We start from the raw sequence: 16121 nt of genomic DNA, 5'->3' as shown, positions 1-16121 counted from the left end.
TAAAATGAACGTTCTGGAGATTGGTCTGGACTCAGCAAATGTGCACGATAACGGCCTATGCAGAATACAGCATACAAACAAGCTTTTAAGTGAATTTACACTATTAGCTACTGGAGCTCAGATGAGAAGAAAACTACTACCTGTTATTTAAGCAAGTCAATTGGTAAAATCCTTTTCTTGGAGTACATCATGGGACACAGAGCCCAAGTATTTACTTAATGGGTTATGGGCCACCTTCAGGTGTTGACACTGGTATACCCAATCGAGGAAGTTCACTCCCTATATAACCCCTCCTCCTTCCAGGAGCACATCAGTTTTTGTAGCAAAGAAATATACTTAAACCCCATAAAGAGGGAAGGGACCTCTGTGTCCCATGATGTACTCCAAGAAAAGGATTTTCCAGGTAAGCTGTAAAATGTCCTGTGACAGTGGCACTAATATGCAGCACTGATGAGGTGTGGACTGTGTCAGTATTTTTTTATTTTAATATATATATATATATATATATATATATATATATATATATATATATATATATATATATATATATATATATATTTTTTTATTTATTTATTTTTTTTTTACAATGCTTTATTGCGAGGATGAGGAGTGGATGGTGTCACTGTTTTTTATTTTTATCTTTTATTATCTTTACTTTTAAATATTTATTACAATTGTTTATTTTTAGCAACCCTGTTGGGGGGGGGGGGGGCTTGGAAGGGATATCAGGGGTCTCCTGACATCTCCCCTTTAAGACAGGGCAAGGAACTGAGGACACAGATTCCCCAGCAGCCTCAGCTGCACTGAGGATGGACAAGGAGCCAGTAAATGACAGAGCCAGAGGAGGAGCCAGGGAGGACACAGGGGACAATCGAGAATGATCAGTGCGGTAGTTAAAAGCACCGATCTCTCCGACCGCCTAGAGAGGGAGATGAGCAGAAGCTGCTGTCAGAAAAGCAGTACAGGGAGATCCCCTGTGAGGCTACCTGGCAGCCGCCCCCCCCCCCCCCCAGCTACACTGAGGACTCTGGGTGTACTGGCCTCCTGCCCGGTATCGCGTCAAGCATCGTAGCTTTTGCACGTGTACAAGTACTCGTGCAAACGCTCGGTATCAGCACCGATACTAGTATCGGTATTGGTGCAACCCTAATTTATTTATTATACAACATGGGACACAGAGCCTAACTATGTACAAGACAATGTAGTGACCTTTCTTCCCTGGAACATGGTTTTGGAAAAAATGATGGCAGGACAATATCTTGGTTCAGGTGGAAACCTGAGACTAATTTTGGTATAAAAAAAAACCCGGATGAGGGTGTAACACCACCCTGTCCTCATGAAAAATCAAATATGGCTCTTTATAAGAAAGAGCAGCCAATTCTGAAACCCTCCTTGCTGAGGATATAGTAACCAAAAATACCAGCTTCCTTGTTTGAAATAAAATCGATAAGGCTGAGACTTGGCCCCTAATAGTACTCAGGGCCAACTTCATCTCTACGCCTAATTGTAGAAAGGCAAGAATTCTGCCTATGATATATCTCTGAGGGTGCCAACCCTTGTGTATTCACACCAGAAAACATAAGCCTCCCAGACTCTATAATATATAGCTCTGGAAGATGACTTCCTTGCATTAATCAAAGTAGAGATACTTGACCCAGAAAGCCCACGTTTCTTCAGAATGTGGGTTGCAATAGCCAGGCCGTTAAATTTAGCAATCATAAAGTAGGATGGAATATCGGCCCCTGTGAGAGCAGGTCTGGCCTTAGTGGAAGGAACCATGGGTCCTCCACTGCCATCTTTACGATTTCTGCGTACCATGACCTTCTGGGCCATGTTTGTGCTACCAGAATTAATGGCTTTCTTTCCAGCTTGATCCTGCAAAAAAGTTGTGGGAGCAACTGAATAGGGGGGAATGCATAGATCAGTGAGAACTGATCCCACGGGGTCACCAACGCATCTGTTAACGCATGCGAGTGGATCCTTTGACCTGGACACAAAGTTGACTAATGTTGAATTTGGATGCTAGAAGATCTACGTCCGGAGTCCCCTATTTTTGGCAAACAGTTCGAAAAATGTCGGGGTGAACTGACCATTCCCCTGGGAATAACTGCTGGCGACTTAAGCAATCCGCCTGCCAATTCTCTGTTCCTGGAATGAAGACTGCCGATAGGCACGGAATATTCCTTTCTGCCCAAGTTAGAGTATGGTTCACCTCTCTCTGCGCTGAGAGACTCTTGGTGCCCCCTTGGTGACTGATATAGACAAGAGCCGTGGCATTGTCCGACTGGATCCTGACAGGACAATCCCTTAACCTGGAAGTCCAGGCTTTCAGAGCCAGATGCACTGCCTGAATCTCTAGGATGTTGATGGGCAAGGCTCTTTCGGTTCTTGAACACTGTCCTTGGACAGTTGTCTTCTCTAGTACTGCTCCCCAGCCTGAAAGGCTGGCATCTGTCATTACCACTTTCCACATAACTGGTCTGAAGGATTTTCCTTTTAGCAGATTCGTTAGTAACCACCAATTGAGGCTTTGGGACACCCTTGGGGACAGCCGCATTGGCAAGTCCAAAGCTTGGATCGTTTTGTTCCAAGCAGAAAGAATACTGTTTTGCAACAGTCTCGAATGGAACTGGGCATAGGGAACTGCTTCGAATGAAGCCATTATCTTTCCTAACAACCTCATGCAAAGGCGAATGGAGGGATCTCCTTTTGACCTGACCCTCCGCACCAACTCTCTTATGGAGTTGTCTTTTGCCTGGGGCAAGAACACCCTTTTTCTGGGCTGTATCTACGATCAGACCTAAATACTCCAGCTTTTTTAGCGATTTAAGGGAGACTTCTCTAGGTTGAGAATGCAACCCAGACTTTTCCAGGTAACTGGTTGTAATGCGTGCACTTTGCTCCAAACACCCATTGGTCTATTAGCAATAGATCGTCTAGGTATGCCAAGACTGTTTATGCCCTGTGCCCTTAACCTGGCTAGAGGTGGGGCTAGCACTTTCGTGAACACTCGGGGTGCTGTAGCTAGCCCGAAGGGCAAGGCTACAAACTGAAATGCTGCTGTTCTACTTCGAACCGCAAAAACCTTTGTCGAGCGGAAAATATAGGGACGCGTAGATATGCATCCCTGATGCCGATAGACGCCAGAAGTTCTCCTCCTTGTAGGATAGAAGCTACTGACCTGATGGACTCCATAGAAAGGAGCGGATCTTCAGGAACTGATTTAGATTCTTTAGATCTAGAATGGATCTGTTGAATTTCTGTGTGGATCTGTACATGTACAGGAAACGCATGAAAAGGCTGTGAAGGTTTTAAGGAACCTAAGAAGAAACAGATCAGCTGACTCTGCTAGAGGTAGCTTGAAAGAGGCATGAACCATCTCTGTAAGAGATTTGTACCAGCAATCTCTCAGATTGCGAGGCTGAAAAAGGTTCAACTCCAGTTGTTTTCTCCACAGAGGAGTAATCGGTTTGCCTTTCTTCCTGATCACCTGAGGGTAACCCCTCATCCTCTACCCACTGTTCCCTTAATAAGGGGTCTAAGGTGGGGGAGGGGGATCTAACACGCTTCCTATCCTTTTGGATAGCGTATGCGATTAAGGTTACTAATTTTCCTTCTAGGCCCTGCAGGAAGGAGGAAAAACGCATTTTCAATCATGTATATAGTGCTGAAACGTTTTCTGTGCCTGGGCCTGACCCTGAGGCTTTCCTCTAGAGTCTGACAGTGGAGGTTGTCGCCACTGCCTAGAGGCGGATGCCCCAGGCACAGGAGAAAAAGTCCATTTAAGTGAAGGACGTTTATACTTTCTTTTGACTGGTAAAAGAGTACTCTTCCCACTAGAAATCGTTCGGATATATTTATCCAAGTCATCCCCAAATAGTCACTCCCCATGAAAAGGGAAACTAGTCAAAGCTTTTTGCAAGGTGCTTCAGCTGACCAATTTTTTTTTTTTTTTAACCACAGGGTCCTACGCATGTGTATTAGCACAAGCGCAAGGCAGGACGCCTGGGGAATAGTCTTTCATGGCGTCTATGGCAAAACATAGCGCCTTTGGTAGTTCGGCCAACTCACGGGACTGTTGTGCAGGATATCCTTAAGGGCCTCTTTGAACTGGTCCTTTAGGGACTGACAGATGCCTATTGCAGCAACTGCAGGCTGAGAAGTGGCTCCTGTCAAGGAAAAAAAGGATTTTAAAAGAAATTCCAACTTTTTATCTGTTGGATCTTTAAGCATTTGTGCATTGTCTACTGGACAAGTTAAATTTTTATTGATGCTGGAAATCGCGTCAACTGCTGGTACTTTCCATCTTTTTGTGAATTTCTCCTCTATGGGATAGAGAACTGAGAATCTCTTTGGAGGGAAACAATGCTTATCCGGGTGATCCCATCAGCATAAATAGGCTTTTCTAGTAATGCATGGACCAGAAACGCATAAAAGGTTGTAAGGGTTTTAAAAACCCAAGGAAGAGACCAAACTTTCAGCTGACTCAGCTGACGCAGAGGAATAATGGGCTTTTTTTTTATGTGATCGCCGGAGGGTAATATCTCATCCTGTGCCCACTGTTCCCTTGGTAAAAGGGTTTGAGGTGGGGAAAGGGAATCTAGCATGCTTTCTATCCACCTGGATAGAGGATGCGATTAAAGCCGCTAATCTTTCTTCTAAGCCCTGCAGGGCCGAGGAAAATGCATCTTCAGTCACATATACAGGACAAGCAGTTGCACCACCAATAGGTTCCAATGACTCACCCTGGCTTGCCCTATCTGGTATCTCCAGAGAGGATGATAGTGTAGCGGCATGACTGGAGTTCCCAGCAAAAGTACAGGTAACTGTAAGTGCAAATACACAGGTGCATACAATACTTGGGATGTAAAACGGCTAGGCACTTAGTCCATAGCAATCAGACTGGCAGTTCAGGGGTTAAACAGGTGACTGGCAGTTCAAGAGTTTAAGTATGGTAGCTGTTCAAAGGCAGCTGCTATCCTCAGAGAGCTGGCTCTGTGGTAGGCAAGAGTAGGGTAGAGAAGGAAGCGCCACCTGAGTGTGGTATTAAAAAATGCTTTTAATGACACAAAGTAAGGTCACACTTACAGGATAAAAACATTAAAAGGGCTCATCTGTTATATGTGGTCCATGGTGTATTCCTCAGGTCTTGATCCGGTGTTGATGCAGGGACGCAGACTGTTGATTATCGGCCTGGAGCTCCTTCTGTGGCTATCAGGAAGAGGCTGGGGCCAGCGTGGAACGCACGTGACGTCACGGGTCGTCCGATCACTTCCGAGGGAGGGCTTCACTCAAGGGAAGAAGCTGTTGATAGGCTACGCGCTCGGAGCTGCTGCTCCTTCAATAGGCCTGAGTCTGAGTCTGACCATTGAAGGAGCAGCAGCTCCGAGTGCGTAGCCTATCAACAGCTTCTTCCCTTGAGTAAAGCCCTCTCCCGGAAGTGATGGCGCTTCCTTCTCTACCCTTCACTGGAGTTCCCAGCACCTGGGAGTGGAATTTTTGGCACCTTTGTGGTAGTTCTGGAAGTCATAATGCTAAGCACAAAAGCAGAGGCACTTTAAAGACAAATATACTATTTGCTGAGCAATAGTCTAGCAGCAAATGCTACCATACAGATGAGCTTTTGATGCTGAATAACAATTGTATTTTCCTGTACTGGAAATGCCTGTATACACCGCTTACGTGCCCCAGCGCTCCTGTGTCCTGTGTGACAGCCTCTACTCTTCAGCTGCTCTGACAGAGACTGTTTGTCCTAAGAGCGCAGGCTTTATAGAAGAGACTTCAGGTGTGAGCCTGATTACTTCCCAGTGCGCGTGCCGTGTGTTCCACATGGACGCTGAGTCCTGCATACGGCACCGCCTGCCTTAGCCACGCCCCCTTCAGTGACCTGTCCTCCTTTCAAATGAACCATCGCACGCGCGGAAGGGACGGCATTCGGGTCTGAATGCATTTAGCCATTTTATTTTATTTAACCGTTGAGGCTTATATTCTGTTATCATAAGTGTAAATTAGTTTAGCGCTGTCATTTTTGCCAATTCAATGTAATGACTTATTCAGACATGCAACACTATCCAAAGGTAGGATGTAGTACAGCTTTTACATAAAAAATGTTGTACCCCCAGCCCCTTAGTTTCCCAATTCAGGGGGGTGGGGGACATTTTGTTAAATTACAAACCCCCACCTGCTACTGGGACACACTGCTGTTTGTAGCTGGACACAGAGCTACTGAGAAGCACAAGGTAATTTGTACTCCCTTTAGAGGAGATTTTAGGGCATTTACAATGTTTTCATATGGAAAAAAAAAAAGGCTTTGCAGTTCCTAAGCTTCTTCCCTTACCTTTTCCTCGCTGCAGGATACTGCTGAAACAGACAGATGCAAACTTCACCCATCACGGCGGGCAGCGTTAGTAACCTTCAAAGACTGGGTCCCTATTATAGGGGTTCCACTCCTTTGGACCTGTATAGCACCCCTCAGAAACAACTTTAGGTAATGTAGCATGACCAAAAAGAGTCCTGGTTCCTGGGGTCCAGCCCTCAAGAGAGGCTTACAGGCAAAACCTCGTTCTTCTATGCGAGGCCTGGTTACTATCCTGTGGCGTCAGTGGCTTGGATGGATCCGGTCAGATGGAGGAATTTAAATCCAGCATGGATCCCTCCTGGAGCTCCTCAGAGCACATCTTCACTTGTGACCAACACCTTAGACACTGGCGAAAAAACTGATGTGCTCCTGGAAGGAGGAGGGCTTATATAGGGAGTGAACTTCCTTGATTGGGTATACCAGTGTCAACACCTGAAGGTGGCCCATAACCCATTAAGTAAACACTTAGGCTCTGTGTCCCATGATGTACGATAAATAAATTAGGGTTGCACCAATATCGATACTAGTATCGGTGCTGATACCGAGCATTTGCACGAGTACTTGTACTCGTGCAAAAGCTCTGATGCTTGACGCGATACCAGGCAGGAGGCCAGTACACCCCGAGTCCTCAGTGTAACAGGGGGGGCCAGGCAGCCTCACAGGGGATCGATGTGGCGGTAGGGGCAGTTACAAGCACCGATCTCCCTGTACTGCTTTTCTGACAGCCGCTTCTCCTCCTCTCCCTCTCGCGGCTGTCAGAGAGATTGGTGCTTGTAACTGCCCCCACTGCCGCACCAATCATCCCCAAATGTCCCCTGTGTCCTCCCTGGCTCTGTCATTTACCGGCTCCTTATCCATCCTCAGTGCAGCTGAGGCTGCTCGGAAAGGGACTGGGGAATCTGTGTCCTCAGTTCTCTTCCCTGTCTCAAAGGGGAGATGTCAGGAGACCCCTGATATCCCCCTCCAAGCACCCTGCCCCCAACAGGGTTGGTAAAAAAAAAAAAAAAATTGTAATAAATAAATATTTAAAAGTAAAAATAATAAAAGATAAAAAAAAAAAAAAAAAAAAAAAAAAAAGACCAGTGACACCATCCACTCCTTACCCTCGCAAGAAAGCATTGTTAAAAAAAATTATAATTATATATATATATATATATATATATATATATATATATATATATATATATATATATATATATATATATATATATATATATATATATATATATATATATAAAAAATCTATATCGTATTTATTGGCGTATAACACGCACTTTTTTCCCCTTAAAATCAGGGGAAAATCGTGGGTGCGTGTTATACGCCGATCCCCCGCCGATTGTGAGCCTTTTGGCGGCTCTCGGTGACTTTCGGCCGTTCTCGGCGGCTCTCGCAGTCCCGCGTGAGCCGCCGAAAGCCGCCAAGAGTGGTCGAGACACGGCGATAATGGCCAAGACACGCCGAGAATGGCCGAGAGCGGCCGAGAATGGCCGAAAGCCGAAAGCACCATTTTTAAAAGGCAGCAGTCTGCAAATGACACAGGGGCAAGGCTGCAGATGGACACTGACAATGACAAGGCTGCAATGATGGACACTGACAAGGCTGTATTGATGGGCATTTAAATGTAAGTTTTTTTCCTTAAACTTCCCTCCTGAACTTGGGATGCATTTTATACGTCGATAAATACGGTGTATATATATATATATATATATATATATATATATATATATTAAAAAAAAAATAAAACTACTGACACAGTCCACACCTCATCAGTGCTGCATATCAGTGCCACTGTCACAGGACATTAATAAAAAAAATAAAAATAAAAACCAGTATCGGCAAGTACTTGAAAAAAAGTATCGGTGCATGTACTTGGTCTTAAAAAAGTGGCATCAGTGCAACCCTAATAAAAATCGATGATAAAAAAAAAGAAAAGATTTTTTAAATTTAAAATCAGATTTTTTTTTTCCCATTAAATTTATTTAAAAAATGCTTTTGTAGTAAAAAAAAAAAAAAAAAAAAAAAAAAAAAAACAACTATCTAAAGATTAGTTTTCTATTTAAGATACATTAACAAATTAGTTTATTCAGCATGAAATGGAGTTTAGTTATGTAGCATGAGGCTGTATACTCTGCAATATTTACATTTTGGTAAACTCATTCAATGAATCCAAGCTCTGCAAGCTGGGATAACATGCACTGCATTGATGCATTCACAAAATTTCACAGAAATCATGAAATAAAAAACAAAGTTCAGGAATATTCCTTTATCCTATGGTTTTGCAAATCTATGTACACTAAAAACCTGTATGATTAATCCGTTCTGATATCTCTGTTTTACTAACTTGACAGCTTATTATTCTAAATAGGAAACCTCCATTTTGTTTGCAAATATTAAAGATTCTAACTACCAGCAAGAACGAGTCCTTACATTAACAGAGCACCTGTCATTTTAGATTCATCGTGGCAGCGCCTGTTAGCGGGCATCCACTCACCTGCTGCCGCCAAGTCCCGCATCACCAGCCGTCCCATTAAAGTGAATGGGACTGTCAGTGAGTCAACAGCGGGTCAGAGGAGCCGCTGCAGGACAGAGATGACAGCTGTGCTTTAAAAAAAATTATGATTTTAAATCGAGTTGATTTAAATCAAACCTTTTTACTAGTGATTGAAATCAAGTTGATTTAAATCAAATCAACCCTGGACAAAACAGCAGCAATTAAAGGTGTCATAGCTATAGGACAGTGTCACTGCCCAGTTAGAGGAAAAACTACTTAGACATTTAGCAATTATTTAAATAAGGAAATACAGTGGAAACATATGCACAGTTAAAACACAATTGAGAATTAAAAAAAAAAAATTTAATATAAAAAACAGACCCTTGCTGCAGATCCCTCACAGCAGTCTGTATCATGCAGTGACTTTTATATTAAACTGGATTATCACTTTCGGTGGTAAAAAAACCTTTCTTCTGCCCAACAGTGCTGTTCAGCAACTTCATGTTCAATCCCCGTACCCAGCGATCCAACTGCCTTTCAAAAACGAGATTAACAACCTTTACACAGTTACTTCTAATGCTTAGGAACAAAATGCAAAACCAACTGATTAAAGCCACATTTATTGTAATGCTCTCCCATCTTGAGAAGTATGGCAATAAAATTACAACATCATTAAATGTATAGCCCAAAAACAGATTGCATTATAAAAAGGAGGGGAACTTACCAAGTGGGTCTATTGCATGGCTCCACTTTGAGTAGACACCTCACAAAGCCTATAAATGGATAACCAGATTAGAAAATAAGTAATTTCTATCATAAAATTTACACTTTCCCTAAAAATGCATCTTGGAGTACAATAATCATACAGTAATATCGCATGGCATGCCTGTATCCCTTTAACAAAGAGCTTTTTTTTTTTTTTTTTTTTTTTTTTTTTAAGCAAGTGCAATAAAAAAAAAAAAAAAAAAAAAAAAAAAAAAACTTACCAAGGCTAACAAAGCATTACTTTGGCAATGTTGTCAACCCTTCATATTATAAAATAAATGCAACCAAGTAACATTTTTGAAAGGAAACCTGTCACAACAGAAATATGAAGGCAGCCATTGTTGATCTTGAAAATGCAAGCTGCATGCCTGACATATAAATCCTCTGGCTTCAAAGTTTGGATCCACTAACCTGAACAAACATGCAGATCAGGAGTTCTGACTTCACTTGCCACATGCCAGCTTTGGACTGAGAAATCAAAATATTGCAATGAAAAGCCTAGAACTAGTATTTTTGGTGGTAAGAAGTGGCTGCCAGCTTATCTTTCTCACAAGAGAATACCCTTTTAAAAAGGAGAAGAGTGGGAACAGTAAAAAAAAAAAAAAAAAAAAAAAAAAAAAAAACTTACCTGCTGCAGAAATCGGTTCAATGCTGCAGCTGTCCCTGCCAAGAACTGAATGATTACATGACTGCTGATCACTCAGTTATTGGGTCAGCTCTCTGCCCTCCCCTTCCACTGGGCAAGAGAAGGGGTGGAAGAGGTTGGCTCAGACTCTAAGCAGCACTCTAAGAGGCTAAGCCAGCTGCTTGTAAGGCATCTGGGTGGATCCTGACATTACTGTTGGGATGCCTCTAGAGCAGCCATGTCCAAAAGTGCGGCCCGCATTCCGGTTTTGAACGGCCCACCTGGTTATTTGGACATATAGATCTTTTGTGGCCCCCGAGGCTCTCCCCTTGGAGGGGACAGGGAGGAGGCAGAACGAGCGCCGTACACACAAGGGAGAATTTCCTCTGTAATAGGAAGTCCCGTCTCCAGGGCTGCCATTGGACGACTGTTCTGTCCATCAAAAGAGGCGGGACTTTCTATTAAAGAGGCCGTCGTGTTAACAGGAGATTCTTCTGTAGGGAATCTTTGGCGCTCGTGAGTGCATTCCTGGCAATGGTGGGTGCTGCATTCCTGGCAATGGTGGGTCTGCAAATGGGCACTGACCCTTATTTTGCTTCACAGTTCTTTATTCAAAATTTTATTTTTGTTTCCTGAAACTTCCCTCTTAAAGTGAAGGTGCGTGTTATACGCCAATAAATATGGTATATCCAAATAATATGCCCGAGCTCATCTCTTTACTCACACACTGCCACAAAGGCAAGAGAATTCTTGTTGGGCAGTGTATTAGTGCTTGAACGAACACACTTAGACCGAATTTTAATGGTTCAAAGAATGTCAGGCAAAATGGTCGTCCCTCACGCATGTTCACTTCATCAAATCTGGCCCTCTTTGTAAAAAGTTTGAACACCCCTGCTCTAGACGCTGGAGTGGCTCTGTGACTCACAAGAGAGGTATGGCCAAAAGCACTTCGGTCATACTTTTCTTTTAATGAGGGAAAAATCGATGTTTTAGATTAAAAAAATTAAATATATTATTTTTTATATTTGTGCTTGTAGCATGAAAATTACACAAAATGTTAAAACTTCAATTACAAAAACTAGCACTTCTACCTAAGGCTAGCTAATGCCAAAGTGAACACCATACCAAGGAGTATTCATTGTAAAAGCCACTCATTCTGTCACATAAGAGGGAACCACTCTAACATTTTTAACCCATAATCTGTATATAAACTATCCCATGTGCTGGGGATATGTTGATAAACATCCTAGGGGAAAGCCAACAGCTGCCTGGAAAGACCAGCGATCAGGAACCTAAGCCCCCCCCCCCCCCCCCCCCACAGCGCTCACTCAATCAGCGATCTACAAACAACCCCCGGCACGCAATCCATGGCCTTACGTGGTGCTGCGGTACAGGTGCGGGAAGGGGACCGGTGGTGAGCTGAATCTAGGGTAGGGCTCCAGGAAGAGGCTGTTGCTACTCCTCCTGACCGAACAGGAAGTGGGTCCTGAGACCCGATTGGCCGGGAGTCCTAAGACTCCCTGGCCAATCGGGTTTCTGGAACTGCTTCCTGATTGGCTGGGAGGAGAAGACATTAGCAAATATTAATTAGCTAATGTCACACAACTGGGTAGGCTCAGGGCACAGTGCTCTGTGCTCCAAGTCCACCCTTTTTTGAAGCCAAATAGAGCCTCGGGCTCTAATCATGTGCTTAAAAAAACAACCTGCATTGAAATCCATGCGTCCGGCGCCCTGCATGGAGTTTAGGGGCCAGGCGGATACATTTGACCTTCCAAACACATGCAGTCCTATGGTTAGGCTTTTGGGAATAAGATGATGAGCTTATGGAAAAAAATATGAGAACCCTTCTAAGATTATTCATTTTTTATGCCCGCAAATTGATTGCAATACACTGTATTCGGACAGACTACTGACATTATCGGCCTGGAAATCTCTGGTAAACTCTAATGTTACCCTATACAGAATGACTTGGATGATGCTAGGTGGTGTGCTAAAAATATTTACCAGAATTTGGGCTAGATGGGTGGAATCCATGGAAACAAGTGTCTGAAAGCCCTTAATCAGTGGGGAGAAATAGTATATTACCTTGGAAGGTTTTTGTTGTAGTTCATGGGATGCTACATGCCTTCATCCCACCTGACATGAGAAGTCAGATGAAACCATCAAATATGGTATATTATAAGGTGAATAGTAGCAGCCCACTCTGAAACAATTTGGGGAGTTTACCCTTTTCGTTTTTATTTGTTCTTTGCGTTTTGGATTAATTTACGGAAAACAAAATGCTTTATGTACATATGCAGTTATTTGTAAAGGATGTATGGAATACCTGTCCTGTATCAGAAAACCATTGTTATACTTGATTCTATGTATTTGTGTTCTGTAATTTGTATTTTTATTGCCATATGTACAAAACAAAAAGCAATCTAATAAAAAGCGTAGTATAGCACGTGTCAATATAAAGTAAGCATAACAAAATAAAATATTGAGAGGTAAAAGCAGAATACACGTGATCTCTGCTCACCCTATGTTTGAGATTCGTTCTAGCCCGCTGTCCCTAGGATGTTTTCTGCTTTGCTCCCGACATGCCCATCAGGTGTCCAAATATCCACAGATGTTCAAGACAAAAAAAATGCCGCCTAGAGAAAAGAGGAAAATCAATTGTAGTGAACGATGGGAATACTTTGAGCCTATGGGATATATTTACAGGCCAAATTGTAGCCAAGCACATGACATGTTTATCTAAAATGGTTATTTCCTTTAATTAATGATCATTAGATTCAATAATATGCACATATTTGCTGATATGTTTTTAGTTGGACAACATTCCCCTTCATAATACCGGAATATTTTGAATATTGGGGTGCAGTGAAGCACACAAAGCAGAAAAAGCTACCAACACCTAGGCTACAGACGTAAGCTAAAAAAAAAACAAAACACAAATCAGATACTGATTGTAGAACAGTTGGGAAGCTCATATTATTGAATAGTATTTTGTGGCACAAGATTAGCCACACTGGAATAAAACCGAATAGCCATTGGTAAAGTGTATGTAAACCCCAACAATGAGCTTCGATTATTTACTCTTTTGGGGGGTCTGTAAAATGCATCATTGAGTATGTTTTGCCAGAACTGTTTATTAAGTGCAAACAATACACGTTGATCCTGACAAAAATCCAGTTTGTTAACCACTTACAGACCTGAGGATTTGCCTGCTTATTGACCAGACCATTTTTTGCGATTAGGTATTGCATCGATTTAACTGACAATTGTGCGGTCCTGCGAGGCTGTACCCAAACAAAATTGATGTCCTTTTTTTTTCCCACAAATAGAGCTTTCTTTTGGTGGTATTTGATCACCTCTGCGGTTTTTATTTTTTGCGCTATAAACAAAAAAAGAGCGACAATTTTGAAAAAAAAAAAAAAAAACACAATATTTTTTACTTTTGCTGTAATAAATATCCCCGAAAATGTTTTTAAAAATCTAAAATTCTTCATCAGTTTTGGCCGATATATATTCTTCTACATATTTTTGGTAAAAAAAAAAAATAAATCACAATAAGCATATATTGATTGGTTTGCGTAAAAGTTATAGCGTCTACAAACGATGGTATAGATTTATGGCATTTTTATTTTTTTTACTAGTAATGGCAGTGATCAGCGATTTTTAGCGGTATTGCGATATTGCGGCGGACAGATCAGACACTTTTGACACATTTTTGGGACCACTGACATTTATACAGCGATCAGTGATACAAAAATGCACTGATTACTGTATAAATGTCACTGGCAGGGAAGGGGTTAACACTAGGGGGCGATCAAGGGGTTAAATGTGTTCCCTCATTTGTGTTTCTAACTGTGGGGGGACGGAACTGACTAGAGGAGGAGACATATCATTCCTAGTTAGTAGGAGCAGACTATTGTCTCTCCTCACAGAACAGGGATTTGTGTGTTTACACACACACGTCCCTGTTCTGGCTCTCGTGCCCGCGACCGCCGGCCACACACATCAGCTCCCCTGCCGTGCAGGGGGCGCGACTGCTATAGGCATTTAAAGGGCCGACGTACAGCTACGACGGTTCGTGCCGACCTGCCACAGTATGACGGCGGCTGTACTTCTTCTGTGGATCACAGAAGTGTTGCTCGTTCTGCACTACTGTGACCCTTTTTTAGCAGACAGTGGGCTTCAGCCCACTGTCACCTGACATCACAGAGCCGGTCCAGGCTCGGGCAAGATCACGACAATCAAGCCAGGACCTGCCCACGACCATGGATCGGCACCTGGCTCGCTGAGAGGCTAAGTCAGCTGCTCCCGTCCCCTCCACAGCCCAGCGCTCCAGTGAGTGCAGGGGGGAGAGCAGACAGCGGTGACTGAGAGTCACCAGGTCTCTGCTCAAGGAGCTCTGAGAACCGAGCGATCAACGGTCTTTGATCAATTGGTTCTCAGTCTTGGAGCCAGCAGGGAACTGATGCTGCATCCACCTAGGTCAGTATGATTTTGAACCCCCCTTTCTCTTTTAACCACTTAAGGACCAGCCTCGTTTTGGATTTTAGGTGTTTACATGTTTAAAACAGGTTTTTCTGCTAGAAAATTACTTAGAACCCCCAAACATTATATATGGTTTTTCTTCTAACACCCTAGAGAATACAATGGCGGTCATTGCAATACTTTTTTTTGCACCGTATTTGCGCAGCGGTCTTATAAGCGCACTTTTTTTTGGAAAAAATTCACTTTTTTGAATAAAAAAATAAAACAGTAAAGTTATCCCAATTTTTTTTATATTGTGACATATAATGTTACGCCAAGTAAATTGATACCCAACATGTCATGCTTGAAAATTGCGCCCGCTCGTGGAATGGCGTCAAACTTTTACCCTCAAAAATCTCCATAGGCGACGTTTAAAAAATTCTACAGGTTGCATATTTTGCGCTACAGAGGAGGTCTAGGGCTAGAATTATTGCTCTTGCTCTACCGGTCGCGGCGATACCTCACATGTGTGGTTTGACCACCGTTTTCATATGCGGGCGCTACTCGCGTATGCGTTCGCTTCTGCGCGCGAGCTCGTCGGGACAGGGGGGTTTAAAAATTTTTTTTTTGTTTTTTTTTATTATTTATTTTACAATATTTTATTTATTTTTACACTGTTTAAAAAAAATAAAATAAAAATTGTGTCACTTTTATTCCTATTACAAGGAATGTAAACATCCCTTGTAATAGAAAAAAGCATGGCAGGACCTCTTAAATATGAGATCTGGGGTCAAAAAGACCTCAGATCTCATATTTACACTAAAATGCAATAAAAAAAAAAAAAAGTCATTTAGAAAAATATCATTTGAAAAAATATGCCTTTAAGATGCGTGGACGGAAGTGACGTTTTGACGTCGCTTCTGCCCAGCAGTGTCATGGAGACGAGTGAGTGCCATCTTGGCCCCACTCGTCTCCAGACACACCACGGCACAGGACGCGATCGCCTCCGCCGCTACCGACGGCTCCGGTAAGCGGCGGAGGGCACCGGATCGCGGCGGGAGGGGGGGGGCCCTCTCCCGCCACCGATAAAAGTGATCTCGCGGCGAATCCGCCGCAGGGACCACTTTTATCTGAAAGCCGGCTGCCGCACGAAAACAGGGATACCGGGGTTATGGCAGCTAGCTGCTGCCATAACAACGATATCCCCGTTCAAACTTAGGACGTACATAGTCGTGCGGCGGTCGGGAAGTGGTTAATAAGGAACTTTGCAAACCCCCTCGCCCCCACATTTTTTTGCAGTCCTAAGGTAACAGCGATGCTCCTCCATAGATACGGTACAGTAAGTGAGCGCTGTCACCCTTGGACAGGAAGTGTATTACTGGCAGAATAACCATATAAAAATAAGGGAGAAAAAAAGA

At 43.0% G+C, this 16121-nt stretch overlaps 1 protein-coding gene across 3 annotated transcripts in view; it reads right to left on the bottom strand.

Annotated features, from left to right (window-relative positions):
• The window catches only part of ZNF592 (zinc finger protein 592), a 68352-nt gene that overhangs the window by 37683 nt on the left and 14548 nt on the right, over window positions 1-16121 (bottom strand). For 2 of the 3 annotated variants that reach the window (XM_073619183.1, XM_073619185.1), the window contains exons 2-3: window positions 12761-12875; window positions 9574-9622 (exon numbers count right to left, since the gene is read on the bottom strand). The gene's annotated coding sequence lies outside the window, so the exon portion shown is untranslated. Of the gene's footprint in view, window positions 1-9573; window positions 9623-12760; window positions 12876-13436; window positions 13564-16121 lie in introns of those variants that run through there. The other variant, XM_073619184.1, reaches the window with a different exon arrangement.

Source organism: Aquarana catesbeiana, linkage group LG03 (genome assembly GCF_042186555.1).
Source record: "Aquarana catesbeiana isolate 2022-GZ linkage group LG03, ASM4218655v1, whole genome shotgun sequence".
NCBI lineage: Eukaryota > Metazoa > Chordata > Amphibia > Anura > Ranidae > Aquarana > Aquarana catesbeiana.
The sequence above is the reverse complement of the archived record's forward strand: the minus strand, read 5'-3'. Positions and strand labels throughout refer to the sequence as shown.